The following is a 20,914-nucleotide window of genomic DNA, read 5'->3' as shown; positions in this document are numbered from 1 at the left end:
ATAGGTAGTAAAAAAAGAATTTTTACTTAACATTCAGGTCTGAGATGCTTGACCATGCCATTGTCTGAATTGCAACCAGATGTCTGTGCATAGAAATAAGCACCTGAATAAAATGCACAAAGGCATCCTCCAACAGAACTTAGTTCACTAGCTTCCTTTAATGGGTAACTATAGCTACCTTTCTCAAAGAAGCCTCTTTCCAGCAGATGGGGAACATCACAGAAAGTCACAGCCAGACATACGGCAGACAGGCAAACATTTCATGGGGAGCTCAGTGCCTAGGGACACTATAGCTCCTGCACAAGTATACAGTTCCTGCACTATGGCTCAAGAATACAACTCCTGCATCTGTGGCACACAGATCGTCACTGAAAAGGATAGAACACACTGAAGCTTTCTATGAATGTCTTTCTTACAAAGTCCTGAAAAAACAGCAGTGGACATGTTGACATGGAAGGGGACATCTTTCACCTAGTTCCACCCCTAAGACAAAGAGCTATGGGTAACTAATAGATGCTGGAAGGAGTAACAAAAGAAACCCTAAAAGAGAACACACACAACTCTTCATATTTATAAAAGGAGATAAGCCATGAACCCAGGAAAAAAATACCTTCCTAGCAAGAGTGTCAGTTCATCCTCAAAAGAGATAATGCGTGTACCATGTCAAGTGTGAGGAAGGTAATTCAAGGAGAAAAAAGATAATTAATTATACTGGTGATAGATGATATTTTAAGGAATTTGTTTTACTTGCCTCTTTTAGAGGCAAGAAAGATTTATTTCTTTCTCTCTGTATGTTCCAGTCTGCTTAATAAGATGAATAGGAGAAAGGGATACTAATGATTAGTATTCAAAGTCATGTGCAATGTAGAGGTAAATGGTTAGCCATAAACTAATAAGATCAGAATGGTATGAACACCACCTTACAGATGACCAGATAAAGAAGGGAGTAAGCCAGGTACCAAGATAAATATTATTTCTTGTACAGATCTTCCACGTGCTTGGTTAAAGTCACACCCAGGTATTTTATGTTCTTTGTGACTATTGTGAAGGGTGTCATTTCCCTAATTTCTTTCTCAGCCTGTTTATTCTTGAAGTAGAGGAAGGCTACTGATTTGTTAAGTTTTTACCCAGCCACTTTGCTGAAATTGTTTATTAGGCTTAGTAGTTGTCTGGTGGAACTTTTTTTTTATCTTATCATACCATCTGCAAATAGTGAAATTTTGACTTCTTCCTTTCCAATTTTTATCCCTTTGACCTCTTTTGTTGTCTGATTGCAACAAACAGTGCTGGTTCAATTGGGTAGTGCTCCTTCTGTTTCTATTTTGTGGGGTAATTGGACAGTGTTGGTATGATGCCTTCTATGAATGTCTGATAGAATTCTGCATTAAACTCATCTGGTCTTGGGCTTTTTTTTTTGGGTGGAAGACTTAATAACTGCTTCTATTTCTTTAGGAGTTATGGGGATGTTAAGTGGCTTATCTGATCTTGATTTAATTTTGGTACCTGGTATCTGTCTAGAAAATTGTCCATTTCATCCAGATTTTCCAGTTGTGTTTAGTATAGGCTTTTATAGTAGGATCTGATGGTTTTTGTTCAATCGCCTCAGAACAATAATACCAACCAACCAGAACTCTCAGGGATTAAACCACAACCCAAAGACTACAAATAGACAGACCCATGGCTCCAGCTGCATATGTAGCAGAGGATGGCCTTGTTGAGCGCCAATGGGAGGAGAAGCCCTTGGTCCTGCCAAGGCTGGAACCCCCAGTGCAGAGGAATGTCATGGGGGGGAGGTAGGAAGGGGGTGTGGTTGGGGAAGGGGAACACCCTATAGAAGAAGGGAGGGATGGGATAGGGGGCTTATGGCCAGGAAACTGGGAAAGAAAATAACATTTGAAATGTAAATAAAAATATCCAATAAAAATAAAAATATTTTAAAAGAATAATTTCTACAGAATATCCATAGACTCAAAAAAAAAAAAAAAGAAAAAAAAAAAAAGGACAAGCATTTGGTTTAGTTTCCTCTTGGCTACGAAAAGATAGGGACTGATTGTTCTGATAACCCATATTCTTTTCCTGTGAAGTGCTTCTGCTAGTGTGATTTTCATAGTAGCAGGTGTGAAACATTCTATGTAGGCATAGTGGCACCTTTCAGGATCATCTTGCCTCAGCAAGAAGCTGCCCTGTGTGAAGAAAAATCTAGGGAATGGTCTGTTGATAGCTGATTCTGCCTTGGAGGAATCCCTGTTAGTAAGATCATGGAGATGAGAGAAAGAAAAGTAACCACACCATTATTATAGTTGCACAGATCAAAAAGGCTCAAAGACATGGGAGGTTGAACATGATGCAGGTACACTATGTAGTATGATCCAGGTATTCAAACTTGATGCAATATGAGGAAGCCAGTCATTTCTTGTAGTTCATGAACTCTAGCAGAAAGTAAAACAAAACAAAATCACACACACACATACACAAACACACACAGACAAAGCAATGAATGATCTAGACATAGGCCTGAAAGATCAGAGAATTTTCAGCACAGTTTTGTGTTGTATTTTATTTATGTCTGAGCTTCACACAGTGTGACACAAGATCATAAAAGTTATTCTGACATTTTCACAATCTTCTAATATCTTATTCATTTTACTTTACTGTCAAAACATACCTACTTGCTATTTGTTCACTTTATTCTCTTAGTATTTATTTTGAAATTGATAGTTATTTGTTAGTGTTTTCTTTCTGAGGATGCAGATAGTCTGCAACTTTCATTAAATTCATAAGAAAGAAAATAATTTCATGTTGTTTTTATGTATTTTAAATACACAGATGGTGGAAGATCCTGCTATTTAAGATGATAGTCTACCATGTCCACACAATTCCCCTGAGCTCAGAACAAAAGGAAGGTTCCCTTCTTTCCCATACTTTTTCTGGGGAACCCAACCCCACATTTTCTACCTGATTAATATTATATAGTTCTTGGAGCAGAATGTGCTGTTTGTTGAGTGTTTAATTTTAGCTATTTTAGTGGGTTTATAATGGAATCTCAGAGTTGGCATGACTTGGATTTCCTCAATGACTAAAAGCCTTAAACATTTCATTAAGAGCTTCTTGGGCAATCAAGATCTTTCTGTTGAAAGATCTTTTTAGGCCTGTACTCCACTTCTTAGTTGAGTTATTTGTATTGTCAGTATCTAACTTCCTGATTTCTTTAAATATTTTGAATATTAGTATTCCATCAGATGTATGATTAATAAAGAGCTTTTTGCAGTCTGTACTTTGTCATTTTGTCCTGATAGCAGTGTCCTTTGACTTACAGAAACTTTTTAGTTTCATGAGGTCCCATTTATTAATTCTTGACCTTTGTACCTGAGCCATTCTGGCACAAGAATGTGTTCTGTTCAGGAAGTTACCTCCTGTACTGACAAGTTCAAGAGTATTTGGCAATTTCTGATCTATTACATTAAGAGTGGTTAGTTTTATGTTCAGGTGTTTAATATTTGCACTATTTCTATATTAACATCATGCAGTTTTTATAAATATTGCTCTGCAGAATAGCCTAAAATCAGGGATAGTGAAATCTCTAGAAGTTCTTTTATTGTTCATAATCATTGTGGCTATCCTGCATTTTTTCCCATATGAAACTGCAAATTGTTCTTTTAAGATCCATGAAGAATTGTCTTGGCATTCTGGATGGGGACTGCATTGAATTTGTAGATTGCTTTTGGTATGATGACCATTTTTACTAGGTTAATACTATCAACCTATGAACAAAGGAGATATTTCCACCTTCTGGTATCTTTCTCATATACTTTCTTCATTGATTTGAATTTCTGATCATATAGATCTTTCACTTGCTTGGGTAGAGTTACTCTAAGGCATTTCATGTTATTTGTAGCTAATGTGAAGGACACTGTTTTTCTCAGTTCTTTCTCAGCCTGGCAATTGTATAGAGGAAGTCTACTGATTTCCTTGAGTAAATTTTTTTTGTCCAGCAACATTGCTGAAAGTATTTAGCAGCTATAGAAATTATCTGGTATAATATTGGAGGTCACTTATGTATTCGATCATATAATCTGCAAATACTGATACTTTTTCTTCTCCATTTCTAATTTGTATCCTAATCTCCATTAGTCATTTTATTGATCTAACTAGAACTTTAAGTATTATATTGAATAAATGTGCAGAGAATGTTAATTTCAATCTGTAACAATGATATAAACTAAAAACAAACATATTTAGAAAACTATATTAGGACAATTTATTTGACAATATCTAAAAGAAATAAATAAAACATCAATTAAAATGTATATTCATGGCCTGCGCCCAGAGCTGACCCTCTGACACCGCTCTCTGTACCCAAATTCCATGGGGAGAGAGCAAGACTCTCAGAAGTGCAGACAATCCTGAGAGCACACTTCTCCTCACATTCCTGGTCCAAGAAAAACCTGCCTGGAGACCTCTGGACATAGGAAAAAACAGCAGTCAGGGAGAAGATTCCTTTGGTTTCTGCCTTGAGCTGACCCTGTGACAGAGATATCTATACCCAGATGCTGCTGGGAAAAAGCCATACTCCAGGAATGCTGACACATATCGTACAGGTAGATCAAGCCACTGTCAGAGGCAATGAGACAATCTAACACTAGAGATAAGTAGATGGCAAGAGGAAAGGGCAAGAACCTAAGCGACAGACACCAAGATCATGTAGCATTATCAGAACACAGTCCTCCTACCAAAGCAGGCTCTGGATACTTCAATGCCTGGAAAAGCAAGATTTGTTTTCAAAATCATAACTCATGTTTATGTTATAGAACTTTAGAAAGGACATAAATAACTCCCTTAAAGAAGTATAGAACATCACAGGTAAACAGGTAGAAGCCCTTAAAGAGGAAACACAAATATCCCTTAAAGAAGTACAAGAAAACACAACCAAACAGATGAAGGAATTGAACAAAACCATCAGGGATCTAACAATAGAAATAGAAACAATAAAGAAATCACAAAGGGAGACAACCCTGAAAAAAGAAAACCTAGGAAAGAGATCATGAGTCATAGACATAAGCATTACCAACAGAATACAAGAGATAGAAGAGAGAATCTCAGTGGCAGAAGATACCATTTTAAACATTGACACAATCTTCAAAGAAAATGCAAAATGCACAAAGCTCCTAACCCAGAACATCCAGGAAATCCAGCATACAATGAGAAAATCGAAGCTAAAGATAATAGATATAGAAGAGAGAGAAGATTCCTAACTTAAAGAGACAGTAAATATCATCAACAAAATTATAGAAGAAAACTTCTCTAACCTAAAGAAAGAGAAGTCCATAAACATAAAAGAAGCCTAAAGAACTCCAAACAGATTGGACCAGAAAAGAAATTCCTCCTGACACATAATATTCAAAGTACCAAAAGAACAAAACAAAGAAAAAATATTAAAAGCAGTAAGGGAAAAAGGTCAAACATCATGTAAAGGCAAACCTATCACAATCACACTGGTCTACACACCAGAGAATATGAAAGGCTGAAGATCCTGGGCAAATGTCATATAGACCCTAAGAGAACACAAATGCCAGACCAGGCTACTATATCCAACAAAATTCTCAATTACCATAGATGGACAAACCATGATATTCCATGACAAAACCAAATTTATATAAAATCTCTCTACAAATCCAGATATAAACAGGATAATAAATGGAAAACTCCAACACATGGAGAGAAGCTAAACCCTGGAAAAAGCAAGAAAGTAATCTAATTTCAACTAAGCCAAAAGAAGATAGCCACACAAACATAATTCCACCTATAACAACAAAAATAAGAGAAAACAACAATCATTATTCCCTAATATCTCTCAACAACAATCTAGTCAAAACATAGATTAACAGACTGGATACCTGAAGAAGACCCAGCATTTTGCTGCATATAGGAAACACACTTCAGTGACAAAGACAGACAATACCTCAGAGTAAAAGATTAGGAAATAATTCTCTAAGCTAATAGTCCCAAAACACGAGCTGGAGTAGACATTCTATATCGAATAAAATCAACTTTCAACTAAAAGTTATCAAAATAGATAAGGAAGGACACTTCATATTCATCACAGGAAAAATTCACCAAGATGAACTCTCAGTCCTAAATCTCTATGTTCCAAATGTGGGCCTACCTATATTAATAAAAGAAACCATCCTAAAGCTCAAAGCACAGATTGTGCCTCCCACAACAGTACCCCACTCTCAACAACGGACAGATAATAGAAAATAAAAAGGGAGAAAAAGAAAAACTAACAGACATTCTGAATTAAATGGATTTAATAGATATCTATAGACCATTTCATTATAAACCAAAAGAATATACCTTCTTCTCAGAACCTCATGTTACGTTCTCCACAACTGACCATATAATTGGTCACAAAACAGTCTTCAACAGGTACATGAAGATTCAAATAATCCCATGCATCCTCCCAGATCACTATGGACTAAGACTGGTCTTCAATAAATATATAGCGACAGAAAGCCCACGTAAACATGGAAGCTGAATAATGTTCTACTCAATTATAACTTGGTCAAGGATGAAATAAAGAAAGATATTAAAGACATTTTAGAATTTATTGAAAATGAAAGTGCAATATACCCAAATTTATGGGACACAATGTAAACAGTGCTAAGAAGAAATCTTATTGTACTGAGTGCCTCCAAAAAGAAACTACAGAGAGTATGCACTAGCAGCTGGAAAGCACACTCAAAGTTCTAGAAAAAAAAGAAGCAAATACACCCAAGAGGAGTAGATAGCATGAAATAATCAAACTCGTCTGAAGTCAACCAAGTACAAACAAAAAGAACTATACAAAGAACCATCAAAACCAGAAGCTGGTTCTTTGAGAAAATTAACAAGATAACCCTTCACCAGAATAACCAGAGGGCACAGAAAAAGTACCCAAATTAACAAAATGAGAAATGTAAAGGGAGACATAAGAGAAACCTGGGAAATTCAAAGAATCATCAGATCCTACTACACAAGCTCATGATCAACAAAACTGGAAAATCTGGATGAAATGGACAAGTTTCTAGACAGTTGCCAGGTGCCAACATTAAATCAGGATCAGATGAACCATCTAAGCAATCTCATTAATCCTAAAGAAATAGAAGCAGTCAATAACAGCCTCCCAAACACAAAAAGCCCAGGACCAGATGGGTTTAATGGAACATTTTATCAAATTCTCATAGAAGACCTCTAATATCAATACTGTCCAAACTATTCCAGAAAATGGAAATAGAAAGAACAGGGGACTTTCCTGAATATACCCAAGACCTTGGAGGTAAGAGACTCAGAGGCCTCAAAGGGAGGAACCTTAGATGAAATGCCCCACAGTGAAGATAGAGAATTTGTAAAGCCCACCTCGAAGAAAGACAGGGAATTGAGTGAGGGATGGGATTGCTGTCCCACAGTCAAAACCTTGACCCATAATTTTTCCTTTCTGAAATGGAGGAGAATTTTATGAAAAGGAAGTCCAGTGACAGGTCCAAATTGGGATTCTACTCAAGGGGAGGCCCTAAAGCCTGATATTACTGAGGTCATGGAGTGCTCACAAAAAGGAACCTATCATGACTACCCTCACAAAGACTCAACAAGCAGCTGAAAATGTCAGATTCGATATTTGCACCCAACCAATGTACAGAAGCTGTTGTCCCCTTTGGTCAAATTAGGGAAATGCATGAAGAAGCTGAGGAGAAGGGTGACCCTGTAGGAGGACCAGCAGTCTCAATTACCCTGAACATCTGACATCTGTCAGACACTAGATCATCAGCCAGGCAGCATACACCAGCTGAGATGAGGCCCCCAACACATACACATCAGAGGACTGCCGAGTCTGGGTTCATTCAGAGAAGATGCACCTGAGTTTTTGATTTTAGCCAGAAGATACATATGTCAATGTTCACATAGTATGTATATCTCACAGTCCTTTTGCTGTGTGTATTTTATTATTCAAAGATAAAATAATACAGAAAATTCCTGACAAACCTGCCATAGGATAAAGATCTCCCTTCAGTTTATTTTGGCCTCTGATATATTTGTAAGAAGCACTTTCTCCTTCCTTTGAACTACTTTTTTTTTTTATTTTTATTAACTTGAGTATTTCTTTTTTTTTTTTTTTTGTTCTTTTTTTTTCGGAGCTGGGGACCGAACCCAGGGCCTTGCGCTTCCTAGGTAAGCGCTCTACCACTGAGCTAAATCCTTAGCCCCAACTTGAGTATTTCTTATATATATTTCGAGTGTTATTCCCTTTCCCGGTTTCCGGGCAAACATCCCCCTCCCCCCTCCCCTTCCTTATGGGTGTTCCCCTCCCAACCCTCCCCCCATTGCCGCCCTCCCCCCAACAGTCTAGTTCACTGGGGGTTCAGTCTTAGCAGGACCCAGGGCTTCCCCTTCCACTGGTGCTCTTACTAGGATATTCATTGCTACCTATGAGGTCAGAGTCCAGGGTCAGTCCATGTATAGTCTTTAGGTAGTGGCTTAGTCCCTGGAAGCTCTGGTTGCTTGGCATTGTTGTACATATGGGGTCTCGAGCCCCTTCAAGCTCTTCCAGTTCTTTCTCTGATTCCTTCAACGGGGGTCCTATTCTCAGTTCAGTGGTTTGCTGCTGGCATTCACCTCTGTATTTGCTGTATTCTGGCTGTGTCTCTCAGGAGCGATCTACATCCGGCTCCTGTCGGTCTGCACTTCTTTGCTTCATCCATCTTGTCTAATTGGGTGGCTGTATATGTATGGGCCACATGTGGGGCAGCTCTGAATGGGTGTTACTTCAGTCTCTGTTTTAATCTTTGCCTCTCTCTTCCCTGCCAAGGGTATTCTTGTTCCCCTTTTAAAGAAGGCGTGAAACATTCACATTTTGATCATCCGTCTTGCCTTTGAACTACTTCTATTCCACCTAAGAGAACGTACACAAATCTGTTTTCCTAGAGTCTCTATGAGGTTTTAGCTTTATTCTTGTAACACTGAGCTCTCAACACAAATACATGTCTGAAATGCAAACTTCTAGTTTCTTTGGAAATTTAGTTACATCAAATGGTGTTTTGCTTGGGCGTACAGGTAAAAGGTTGTCTTGCTAAAACAGGTGAAAGGCTGTTTTTCTGTCATCAGACACAAGTGAAAGGATGTTTCGAAATAGCAAACATGTGAAAGGATGCTGATGAAGGAGTATAAATATAACCACACAGACAGACAGGGATGAGTACTGAGCTTTGTTTTTCTGTGTTCCACCTTGCCATTCTTTGCTAAAGATGTGCGTGTGTAACAGTTTGCCTTATATTGGTTAGTTGTTGAACTCAACTTGTGGTAATGCCACCATTGAAACTCTCCCAAGAATTGCTCATGAGATTCCTGTGGGAGCTTGCTTCCTCTGTGGACTTACCTAGGCCATTTGGTGAGCATGGTGGTTTCTTCAGGATTGAACTACAGTTGCTGGTTTGTGTCAGGTGTCAGCCTGCCAAAAGGACTGGCCTGTAGCTGCTGGCCCTTACCTGGTGTCTGCCTGCCTAGAGGACTTGTTTGCAGCTTCTCAGTCATATTCACTGTGTGCCACTGGACTGAACTGCCGCCAAAGTCAATCAAGCTCACCCTCAAAGAACTATTGCTGAACAGACCTACTTCCTGTGTATCCTAATAACATTTCTACTTCCTGTGCTGGATGATGGGCTAGAGGAGAGGATGAAAAGGTTGCAAAAAATGTATGTTTATATATGTCTATTTTGAATATTTCTAAATACAGAGTTTTAATGTACCAAGAGGTAGTAAATAAATAATAAAAATAACAGAATTTGAATAGAGAGATTATGAAGTCTAGGTGTAAATAAGTGTTTTGATTTGCATAAATATATTTTTGGTGAAAAGGCAATTTATGATACCTCATATCAACAAACATCAATGAATTTACTGAGTATATTACCCTATCTCAATTTTTGAAAAATTTTTGTAAATAAGCAATTTTGAATTTATCTATAATACCATGTGCTCAGGATAAAAATGAATATTAACAGTAAGTGTGTTAACCTATAAACAAATTGTCATGTTTTAGAATAACATAAGTCTTTCAATTCCAATGATTTCATGGGCTTCCACTATTTTAATGGAAGATTTTACATCTATTTATTGAAAATAAATGATATTCTACATATCATAAATAGTGTATTTCATTTTTGCTTATGATTTTTGTAAGTAATCTTCAAGGTGAATATTTTATTATGCCTTGTATAACGTGATTTGATCAATAGAATGTAGACATGCTTTCACGTGTAAATTACTTCATCTGGGTAAAACTTGCTTTCAAATATTTGTGATTGATTTTACTGAATTGCAGAAGTACCTATATATGATATGTTTGATTGTAGACATGCATTATCTTTGTTGAAAACATTGGTATTATAACTATTACTTACTGTTTTTCCAAGAACAGGCATTGTCATTTATATGATTTATATGTTATAATATCAGCTAAAGTTACAAACCTTAAGTTATTGTAGACATTTTACTCCCCTCAAGACAACTTGTTTTTGATTCACTGTTTTCATTAAGTTTTCTCTCCAGCAATAGTGTTTAACTTTAATACCATTTATTATTTTACTTTGTCTCCATTGAAGGGATTCAATTCTATTTGGTATCTGGCATCTAGTCCTCTGACAGCTTTTCTTTGTTTTGCTTCAACTCCACAGAATATCTTTCTTTTCCCTTCAGTTTTACTCTGATGAAACGTTTCCATTAATGTATTTTATTACCCATTGCACAGAACTACTAAAGTATAATAACTGTGACATAAAGAAATTTCAATGGAAAATTTGATTCTATATGAAATTATTAGAACAAACTTTTCAATTTATGAGCAGATTTTTTTCTACTTCTAAAGCAAGATAGGCAAAATAGATAATGTTTTTCAATAGTTCTATTGAATAATGGGATGAAATTATTTTATGTTTCTATGTATATTTTTGTAATATTTGTTTCTATGTGTATTTAAACAAGTGAATTTGTTTTAGTCTAAAAAAAGGAGTCACAGAAAATTAAGTTGTAAGGAAAACTATAAAATATATGAAAACTATTTAGACAAATATGCTATTTTGTAATTAATAGTAATTGAGACTTCCTGTGATATGATATTTTAAAAACTCTATAATTTAAAATATGATTAGAAAATTATATTACTTATTGAGTTAAATCAAAACCAGATAATTAAATTTAAACAGAACTATAACCTCTAGTAAAATAGAAGTAATACTTAAATGTCTCCTTACCCCCAAAAATCTCATGGGCCACGTGGATTAGACACAGAATTTTACCATATTTTCAAAGAAGATTTAGCACAATACTCCTCAAATATTCTGCAAAGTAGAAACAGATATAACAACTGTTAATTCCGTTTGTGAGGCCAAAGTCACCCGATACCCAAACAATTTCAGATCCAAAAGTGAAAATTACAAATTTCGCTTATGAGTTCAGATGCAATTATTCTTAATGTAATACATGAAAGCAGAATTCAATAACACATCACATAAATAGTCTACCATCATCACACATGCTTCATGCAAATGCTCATCATACTTAAAATATGTTAATCAATAAAATAAACCACCTAGAAACAGATGGATAGCCAAAACCACGCGAACTTCTCATTAGATGCAAAAAAGTCCTTTGACATAATCCAACATCCCTTCATGATAAAAGTCAGTGGGATACAAGGAAGACACTGGTCATACTTCCCCTTAATAAAAGTAGTATGCATTAACCTACCTGCAAAGAAAATTGAAATATTTTCACTAAAATGAGGAATAAGACAAGGTTGTTTTCTCTTTATATAACTATATACCTGAAATCTTAGCTAGAGCAACCAGACAAGGGAAGGAGTTTAAGGGAACACTAAATGAAGAGGTCAACATATCTTTATTTTCAGCTGATATGATTTTATACATAAATGATCCTAAAACCTAAATGTGGAAACACATTTTAAACACATTCAACAATGTATTAGGATGTAAAATTAACACACACACACACACACACACACACACATTTATTTTTCTAGATACAAAGGAAATATACATTGAGAAAGAAATCAAGGAAACATCCCAATTCACAATAGTCTCAAAAATATATTTCTTGGGGTAATATTAAGCAAGCAAAAACTTGTACAATAAGTACTTAAGACATTAAATAAGTAAATAAGTAATTTGAAGTAATATCAAAGAATGAAAACTCTATGCTCATGGAGAATGATGGAATGCGGCCATAAGATGAGAAGTAGACACAAAGACACACAGAAAGCTCAGAATCTATTTCCTATTGATGACTAATCCCAAAAGAAAAAACTAATTTGCTCCAATGGAGTACATGCGAAAACCACATTAGGGCATAAGCCATTTTCTCAGCAGCAGATGATCAACCACAAATGAACTTTGGAACTCACAGTCCTTTTGCTGGGAGTTTGGTTGTTTATCTATTTTTTCTTTACAGGTCTTTTGGTTAAATGTTTCATGTTATTTTATGATTATGATGATGATGATGATGGTGGTGGTGGTGGTGGCGGTGGTGGTGATGATGATATGATTATGATGACGGGACTTGCTGTGTGTGTGTTATATGTGAGTGTGGTTGTGTGTGTGTGTATGTGCACAGCTGTTTCTTTTTTGTGGATATTTAAGTCTGTGGTTTTGTACTATTCTAATTTGTTTTTTTTTAATTCCTTTTCATTTTACTTTTTACAATTAAAGAAAAAATTGGATTTGGGTAGGTGGTGAGAGGAGGAGAATATAAGAGAGTAGGGGCAATATTGTATATATTGTAAGATGGCTATTGTTTCAATAAAAAGTGGGTTTTTTAAAAAGTTAATTTAAAGAATAAAAATTCCTTTCATAACATTTGGGAATGGAAAAATTTCCACAGTCATGTAGAAGAACTGGTATAATTGAAGATAAATTTGTACAAATTCTTACTTCTGAACTTTAAGAATTAAAATAACTATCAAGGAGTCTTAATCATGTACTTGGTCTAGCTATGTTTGTAATTAACTTCATAGTACAATATTGCGCTGGCAAATTTTATGCCAACTTGACACAGGACAGAGTTACTGAGAGGAGGGAATCTCTCAATGGAGAACATATCCCGATAAGATCTGGATGCAAAGTGTTTTATTATTTAATGATTGATGGTGGAGGATTCAGCTGATTGAGGGTGGTACCATCTCTGGAATGGTGGTGGTTTGAATTCTATAAGAAAGCAGGCTGAGCAAGCCGTGAAAAACAAGACAGTAAGCAGCATTCTATGGCCTCTTCCTCAGCTACTAACTCCAGGTTTCAGCCCTGCTTGAGTTCCTGTCCTAAATTCATTCAGTGGTAGACCACACTGTAGAAGTATAAGGCAAATAAATTCTTTCATCCGCTATTTGCTTTTGGTCATGGTGTTTCATCATAGAAATAGTAATCCAAGTGAAGTGAGGATGGTATCAGGATAGTGGGACATTGCTTCAAAAACCTAACAACATCGTGTTGGTAGGATTGTGGAAGGATTTTGTAGCATTGAACTACAAAAATACATTGAGTGTTGAAAGCTCAGTAAGCTGCTATGTACCTCAGAAAATAAGAATGTTGAGAGCAGAAAATGGAGATTTGGTTTGTGACGTTTCAAAGGGAATCAAAGACCCTACCAGATATTTTGTGTAAAGAATATGTGGTGCTTGGTCAAAGGGAACTGAAGAATCAGCTGTGATGACAACAAATAAACAAATAAAACAGAAGTACTTAAGTAAAATGTTGCTTTCTGGGACACTGGATATTCGTCTACTGGGGCAGAAGAATCAGCTGCAGATAAGAAAAAAACAGAATCATTGTGGGAAAATCTTCTAAAGTGTTTCCTGAGAGTCAGCACCCAGTTGTGTAATAGAAGCAGTCAAGGTTGTAGCTCATGGTGAGAGTCCAATTTAGTGGTGTAAGAGCCTAACACACGGTACTGGGTTGAAAGGCATAATGAGATAAATGGTAAATAGCAGCGGCTTGGCAAGGTGCAGTATTAGCGTATGAAACGTAGCAGAGAAGTTGTGGCTTGACAGCAAAATGATAGCCTGGTACAGATTGTTGGTGAAAGTACAGCCCAGTTGCAGCGGAAGATACTGGTACCAAGAGGTGATGCCAAGGATGGCAGCAAATGTGAAATAGAGATGGTTTGAGCTTTTGATATAATCGCTCTCTCTCTCTGTCTCTCTGTCTCTGTCTCTGTCTCTGTCTCTGTCTCTGTCTCTCTCTGTGTGTGTGTGTGTGTGTGTGTGTGTGTGTGTGTGTGTGTGTGTGTAAGAAGAGGACAGATCTAGAAAAGTGACCTACGCCCTTTGGGGAAGTCCAGAAGGTCATTGTCAAATTGACAAGAAGTCCATTGCACTGCCTAATTTTTTGTCAACTTGATATAGTTACCTGAAAGGAGGGAACCTCAAATGAGATAAAAGTCCCAATAAGATCTGGTAATAAGGCATTTTCTTAACTGATAATAGATAGGGGAGGGCCTAGCCCAGTACCAGGGGCACCAGTCCTGAACTCATGGACTTGAGTTCTATGAGAAAGCAAGCAGAACATGCCATGAGGATTAAACCAAAAAGTAGTATTCCTTGATGTCCTCTGCGGGCTCCTGGCTCCAGAATCCTGTCCTGTCTTAGTTTTTGTTCTGAATTCCTTTAATGGTGGACTGCAAAATGGAAATGTAATCCAAACAAAACCTTTCCTCCACAAACTAGCTTTTAGTAATAGTGCTCCACTATAGTGAAACTATACTACCCAAACTAAAATTATATGAACATTTTTCTTTACTAGATCATAATTATTCTACCATGAATAAAAGCGATACTTTTCTTCAGATGAAATAGCTATTCTGAGTCTAATAACTATACATATGTACTTCATTTTTCCTTGAATTAGCTTATTGTATAAATGTGGTCAAACACAAGAAAGAACTTGGGCTTCCTAACCACTCTAAAAGAATCATGCTTTCCAACAGTTCTTCTTTCAGATTAGGACATTTCACATTTCAAGGCTTCTTCTAAGTGAGTCTGAAATTATTTTACACTCAAGATAGAAGAAATGAATACTCTCTTCTCCATTCTTGCTTCATTTTTTACTTCCTTAGAAGAGTTGCTATGGTTACAATGCTGTGGAGTAACATACCAAATAATAATAATAATAATAATAATAATAATAATAATAATAATGTGAGTCACAGAAGTCAATATACTTATGTACTTATGAATGGCGTTAAGAGAGAATGAGGCAGAGTATTCAATGAAGGCATCACAGTTTTAATTAAATAAAAACGGAACAACCTTCTTCATTACTGTCATAAAATTTGGGGGAAACTCCAGTGTAATGAGATAAGCAATCCTTGTTAGAGTTTAATTCAGTCTAGTAAGCTGATATAACAACCACAATCTGACATAACTTCAGAAATGATGACATAGAAATTTCATTTAGCATCATCAAAGATGTAATCTATTTTAAAATGAGGTCAATAGTTAATCTAATATAATATAAGCTATGCCCTTTAATATGGGAGAAAATTTAAATACACAGGTGTGTATACAGACTGATACAAAATATTAGGATTAATTACTGCAGGCCAAGAAACTTCCAGAAGCTCAGCAATACTAAAAGCAGATAGTTTTCTGTCATTTTTAGATGGACAAAAAATGGACTGGTCCAGTCTTCCTCAATTTCCAGGCTCCTGAGTGTAAGACAATGAGTTTGTTTTGTTCTGATCACACAATCTTTGCTACTTTATTTCAGCAGCAAAGTGCTTTTCATAGTCATGTATAGAATTTTAAATATAATTAATTATTAAGTTGGAAGCATAGCTAGTTTTGCAAAGAAAGCATACTAATAAAATTGGTGTAGCTCATCAAATCACTGCATGTATAAGGACAATAAATGCACTAGATTCTCTTAAATGGGGCCCACATAAATTCTCAGTTGTGAATAAAGTCTGTGATAGAAAATCACCATTTGCTCATTAGATTCCCATAGAAACAGGTAGCAAAGACATATGTTCAAAATTTAGCCCATTCACAGTACACCCTTCAGTTTAGTTTACTTTGATATTTTTATAATGCAATCATCTAATCTATTCGAAATCCATGCTTTCTCCTCCATTCAGCATAACAATGACACATGATTTATCTTTTGGAATAGGGTGATTCATTCTCCACACTATATATGATTCACAAATTACTTTATTCAGTAGAAGAAAATGTGGGAACATACCCTGTCAAAGTAAGTACATTGAGAGAGGGAGGGAAGGAGGGAGAGAGAGAGAGGGGGAGAGGGGGAGAGAGAGAGAGAGAGAGAGAGAGAGAGAGAGAGAGAGAGAGAGAGAGAGAGAGAGAGAGAGAGCGCACATAAGTAGAAGCTGGCAACTGTTTTAACAGAAAGAATATGACTTTGAATCATTTTGAAGGTAGAAAAGAAAGGGCTACTGTTCTGCTCCTCAGGACTGGCTAACAGTTAAACATTGAAATAAGGGCAGCATTGTGTTCAATACCATTCTGACTAGAATAATATGAAAGAATTTAACAAATCATATTATTTTATATGAATCAAAATCATACAAATTGATTATTATGATAAGGAAACAAACAAAACAAACTATATCATACTTGGATGTGCAACATATTAAATGCTCAGAATCCATTGGATGATGAATTACTATGCAAATCCAAAAAGAGGGCATGACAACAAAACCAAGGGGCAGTATAGGACAGAATCCTTCCAGTTTCCTCCTACATCCAGGAATTTCATCTCTGTACCCAGATCCAGCAAGGAGAAAGCAAGTCTCCAGGAGTGCAGATACACTTGAGAGCACAGGTAAGACCAAGTCTTCTGCTCCAAAGGACCTGCCTGAATACTTCAGAACACAGGAGACAAGGAGAGTGTGGGACAGAATCCTTCTAGTATACCCCTGCACCCTGAGCTGACCCTGTGCCACAGATCTCTGGACACATATCCTGTGAGGAGAGAGCTGGACTCTCAGAAGTGGAGACCATCCTAAGAGCACTGGTGAGACCACCACTTCTGTTCACATTCCTGACCCAAGAGGAACCCGCATGGAGCCATCTGGATACAGGATCCTAGGAGCAGTCAGTGACAGGATCCTTCCAGTTTCTGCCTGCAGCTGGAGCTGAAAATCAGTCTTCAGGAGCACTGATCAATGTGAGAGCAGAGGTAAAACCCAATTCTTCTCCGAGGGACCAACCTGAAGCCCTCAGGACACAGGAATCCAGGAGCAGTCTGGGACAGGTTCCTTCCAGCTTTTGCCTATGCCAAAACCTGAACCTGTACTCAGATCCCACCAGGAAAAAGCCTTTCAACAGGAGTGCTGACACATAGGCTTATAGGAGGGTAAAGCCACAAGACACCAAGACATCCTAACACCAGAGATAAGCAGAGGGCAAGAGGAAAGGCCAAGAACCTAAGCAACAGAAACCAAGTCATGTAGCATCATCAGGACACAGACCCACCACCACAGCTAGCTCTGGATACCCCAACACCCTGGAAAAGCAAGATTTGATTTCAAAATCACAACTCATGTTGATGTTACAGGATTTTAAGAAGGACATAAATAACTCCCTTAAAGAAATATAGGACATCACTGGTAAACAAGTAGAAGCCCTTAAAGAAGAAACAAATATCCCTTAAAGAAATACAGGAAAACACAACCAAACAGATGAAGGAATTAAACAAAACCATCAGGAATCTAAAAGTAGAAATAAAAACAATAAAGAAATCACAAAGGGAGACAACTCTGAAGATAGAAAAGCTAGGAAAGAAATGAGGAGTCATAGACATAAGCATTACCATCAGAATACAAGAGACAGAGAGAATCTCAGTGGTAGAAGATACCATTTTTAAACACTGACACAGCATTCCAAGAAAATGCAAAATGGAAAAAGCTCCTAACCCAGAACACCCAGAAAATCCAGGACACAAGGAGAAGATCAAAGCTAAGGATAGTAGGTATAGAAGAGAGAGAAGATTCCCAACTTAATGGGACAGTAAATATCATCAACAAAATTATAGAAGAAAACTTTCCTAACCTAAGGAAAGAGATGCCCATAAACAGAACTCCAAATTGATTGGACCAGAAAAGAAATTCCTCCTGACACATAATAGTCAAAATACCAAATGAACAAAACAAAGAAAGAATATTAAAAGCAGTAAGGGAAAAAGATCAAGTAACATGTACAGGCAGACCTATCACATCACACTGGTCTACTCATCAGACTATACGAAAGGCAGAAGATCCTGGGCAAATGTCATCTATATGCAAAATGCCACAAATGCCAGCCCAGGCTACTATATCCAACAAAATTCTCAATTACCATAGATGGACAAACCATGATATTCCATGACAAAACCAAATTTATACAAAATCTCTCTACAAATCCAGACATAAACAGGATAATAAATGGAAAACTCCAACACATGGAGAGAAGCTAAACCCTGGAAAAAGCAAGAAAGTAATCTAATTTCAACTAAGCCAAAAGAAGATAGCCACACAAACATAATTCCACCTCTAACAACAAAAATAAGAGAAAACAACAATCATTTTTCCTTAATATCTCTCAACATCAATCAAGTCAAGACGTAGACTAACAGACAGGGTACCTGAAGAGGACCCAGCATTTTGCTGCATATAGGAAACACACCTCAGTGACAAAGACAGCGCTACCTCAGAGTAAAAGGCTGGGAAACAATTTTCTAAGCTAATAGTCCCAAGAGAAAAGCTGGAGTAGAAAATCTACTATTGAATAAAAATGACTTTCAACCAAACATTATCAGAATAGGTAAGGAAGGACACTTCATATTCATCACAGGCAAAATCCATCACGATGAACTCTCAATCCTAAATATCTATTCACCAAATGCAAGGGCACCTATATTCATAAAAGAAACCTTAGTAAAGCTCAAAGCATACATTGAACCTCACACAATATTAGCACACAACACCACACTCTCATCAATGCAAAGATCATGGAAACAGAAATTAAACAGAGACAACAGAGAAACTAACAGAAGTTATGAACCAAATGGATTTAACAGATATTTATAAAACATTCCATCCTAAATCAAAAGGTTATAGCTTCTTCTTAGCACCTCATGAATATTCTCCAAAATTGACAATAAAATCAGTCACAAAATATGCCTCAACTGATACAGGAAGATAGAAATAATCCCATGCAATCTATCAGGTCACCTCACACTAAGACAGGTCTTCAATAACAACAATAATGACAGAAAGCCCACATATACATGGAAGTTGAACAATGCTCTACTCAATGACAACTTGGTCAAAGAAGAAATTAAGGAAGACATTAAAGACTTCTCAGAATTTAATGAAAATGAAGATAGAACACTCCCAAACTTATGGGATACAATGAAAGTGGTACTAAGAGGAAAACTCATAGCTCTGATTGCCCACAAAAAGAAACAGGAGAGAACATATGTCAGCAGCTTGATAGAACACCTAAAAGCTCTAGTTCCCATTTTAATTTTTTATAAAATATTCCATTATGATATCATCCTCTTGCTTGGCAGAGGGGCACTTTAAAAAACAAAACAAAAATTAAAACAATATATTCGACGTCCATTTTAAGAGAACTCTAAATTATAATGAAAAGTTTAGTCTTGTTTATAGGGAGAGCATTTCATTTTTTTCCAGGCAGATATTCACCATAAACTGGTATGCCAAGACATTGTGTAAACACATTTTTGTCCCATTAGAATAACAGGCCTAGACATGAATCCAGATATGTTTTTCATCAAGTGGTTTCATGATCAGAGCACGAAATATCTTACAAACTGCATTTTGACAACCTATTACAATGAAGGCTACATAGAAAACTAAATGTATGGGATGGAAGATAATCGGTTGCAGGCTTGAATAGAAATCACCTTAAACTTGTAGCCCAGTCTCTAATCTCATTTCAGATTATTTAACAAATATCTTTTAGACCTATATCAAGAGTTGAATTGCCCTTAAGATATATATCCTGGAGCTTCTGAAGTTTTTTTTTAAAACATATTTTCAAATGATAGAATACTTTTATAATTTCTCCTTACTCCCTTTCTTGAAAACCTCCCACTTACACCTCTTGATTTCTTTTAATTTTTTTCTTTTTCTATTTTATTAATTATTTTATTTACATTTGAAATGTCCCATTCCTGGAATGGGACCAAGAATAAACTACCTCATGACCCTTCCCTTTTGCCTCTAAAAGGGTGTTCCCCAGCCAACCTACCTACTCCCATCTCACCCATCTGGCATCTCCCTTCTCTGCTACATCAAGCTTCCACAGAAACAAGAACATCCCTTATATTGAGGTCAGAAACAAGCATCTGCATCATATCTAGCAGGAGCTGCAGACTGGCTGTGTCTGCTCTTGGGTGTTGGCTAATGTTCTGGCAATACTGAGGGTTTCAGTTAACCAATACTATTGACCTTCCTATAGGGTTGATATCCCTTTGCCTTCTTCATTCCTTCCCCTAACTCTTCCATTGGGGACCCAGGGTTCAGTCGGATGATTTACTGTAAGTATCTGCATCTGTCTCAGTCAGAGGCTGGTAGATCCTCTCAGAGGACAGCCATGTCAGGTTTCTGTCTGCAAGCATATCTTTGCATCAGCAACATTGTCATGTTTGGTGTCTATGCATGGGATGGAACAGAAGTTGAGGCAATCACTGGATGGCCTTTCCTTCAGTCTCTGCTCCAGTTTTTGTTTCTGCATTTCCTTTAGACAGAAACAGTACTGAGTCAAAAATTTTGAAAAGTGTTTTGGAATATATACATATATATATATATATATATATATATATATATATATATATATATATATATATAT

The 20,914-nt window shown here is 36.6% G+C and overlaps 1 protein-coding gene across 4 annotated transcripts in view; it reads right to left on the bottom strand.

Annotated features, from left to right (window-relative positions):
* Window positions 1-20,914, bottom strand: part of Tgap1l12 (GTPase activating protein testicular GAP1 like 12) — a 697,215-nt gene that overhangs the window by 323,009 nt on the left and 353,292 nt on the right. For all 4 annotated transcript variants that reach the window (XR_005500942.2, XM_063282873.1, XM_039103653.2 and 1 more), the window contains exon 21: window positions 11,283-11,369. The gene's annotated coding sequence lies outside the window, so the exon portion shown is untranslated. The remainder of the gene's footprint in view (window positions 1-11,282; window positions 11,370-20,914) is intronic.

Source organism: Rattus norvegicus, chromosome 2 (genome assembly GCF_036323735.1).
Source record: "Rattus norvegicus strain BN/NHsdMcwi chromosome 2, GRCr8, whole genome shotgun sequence".
Classification (NCBI taxonomy): domain Eukaryota; kingdom Metazoa; phylum Chordata; class Mammalia; order Rodentia; family Muridae; genus Rattus; species Rattus norvegicus.
The sequence above is the reverse complement of the archived record's forward strand: the minus strand, read 5'-3'. Positions and strand labels throughout refer to the sequence as shown.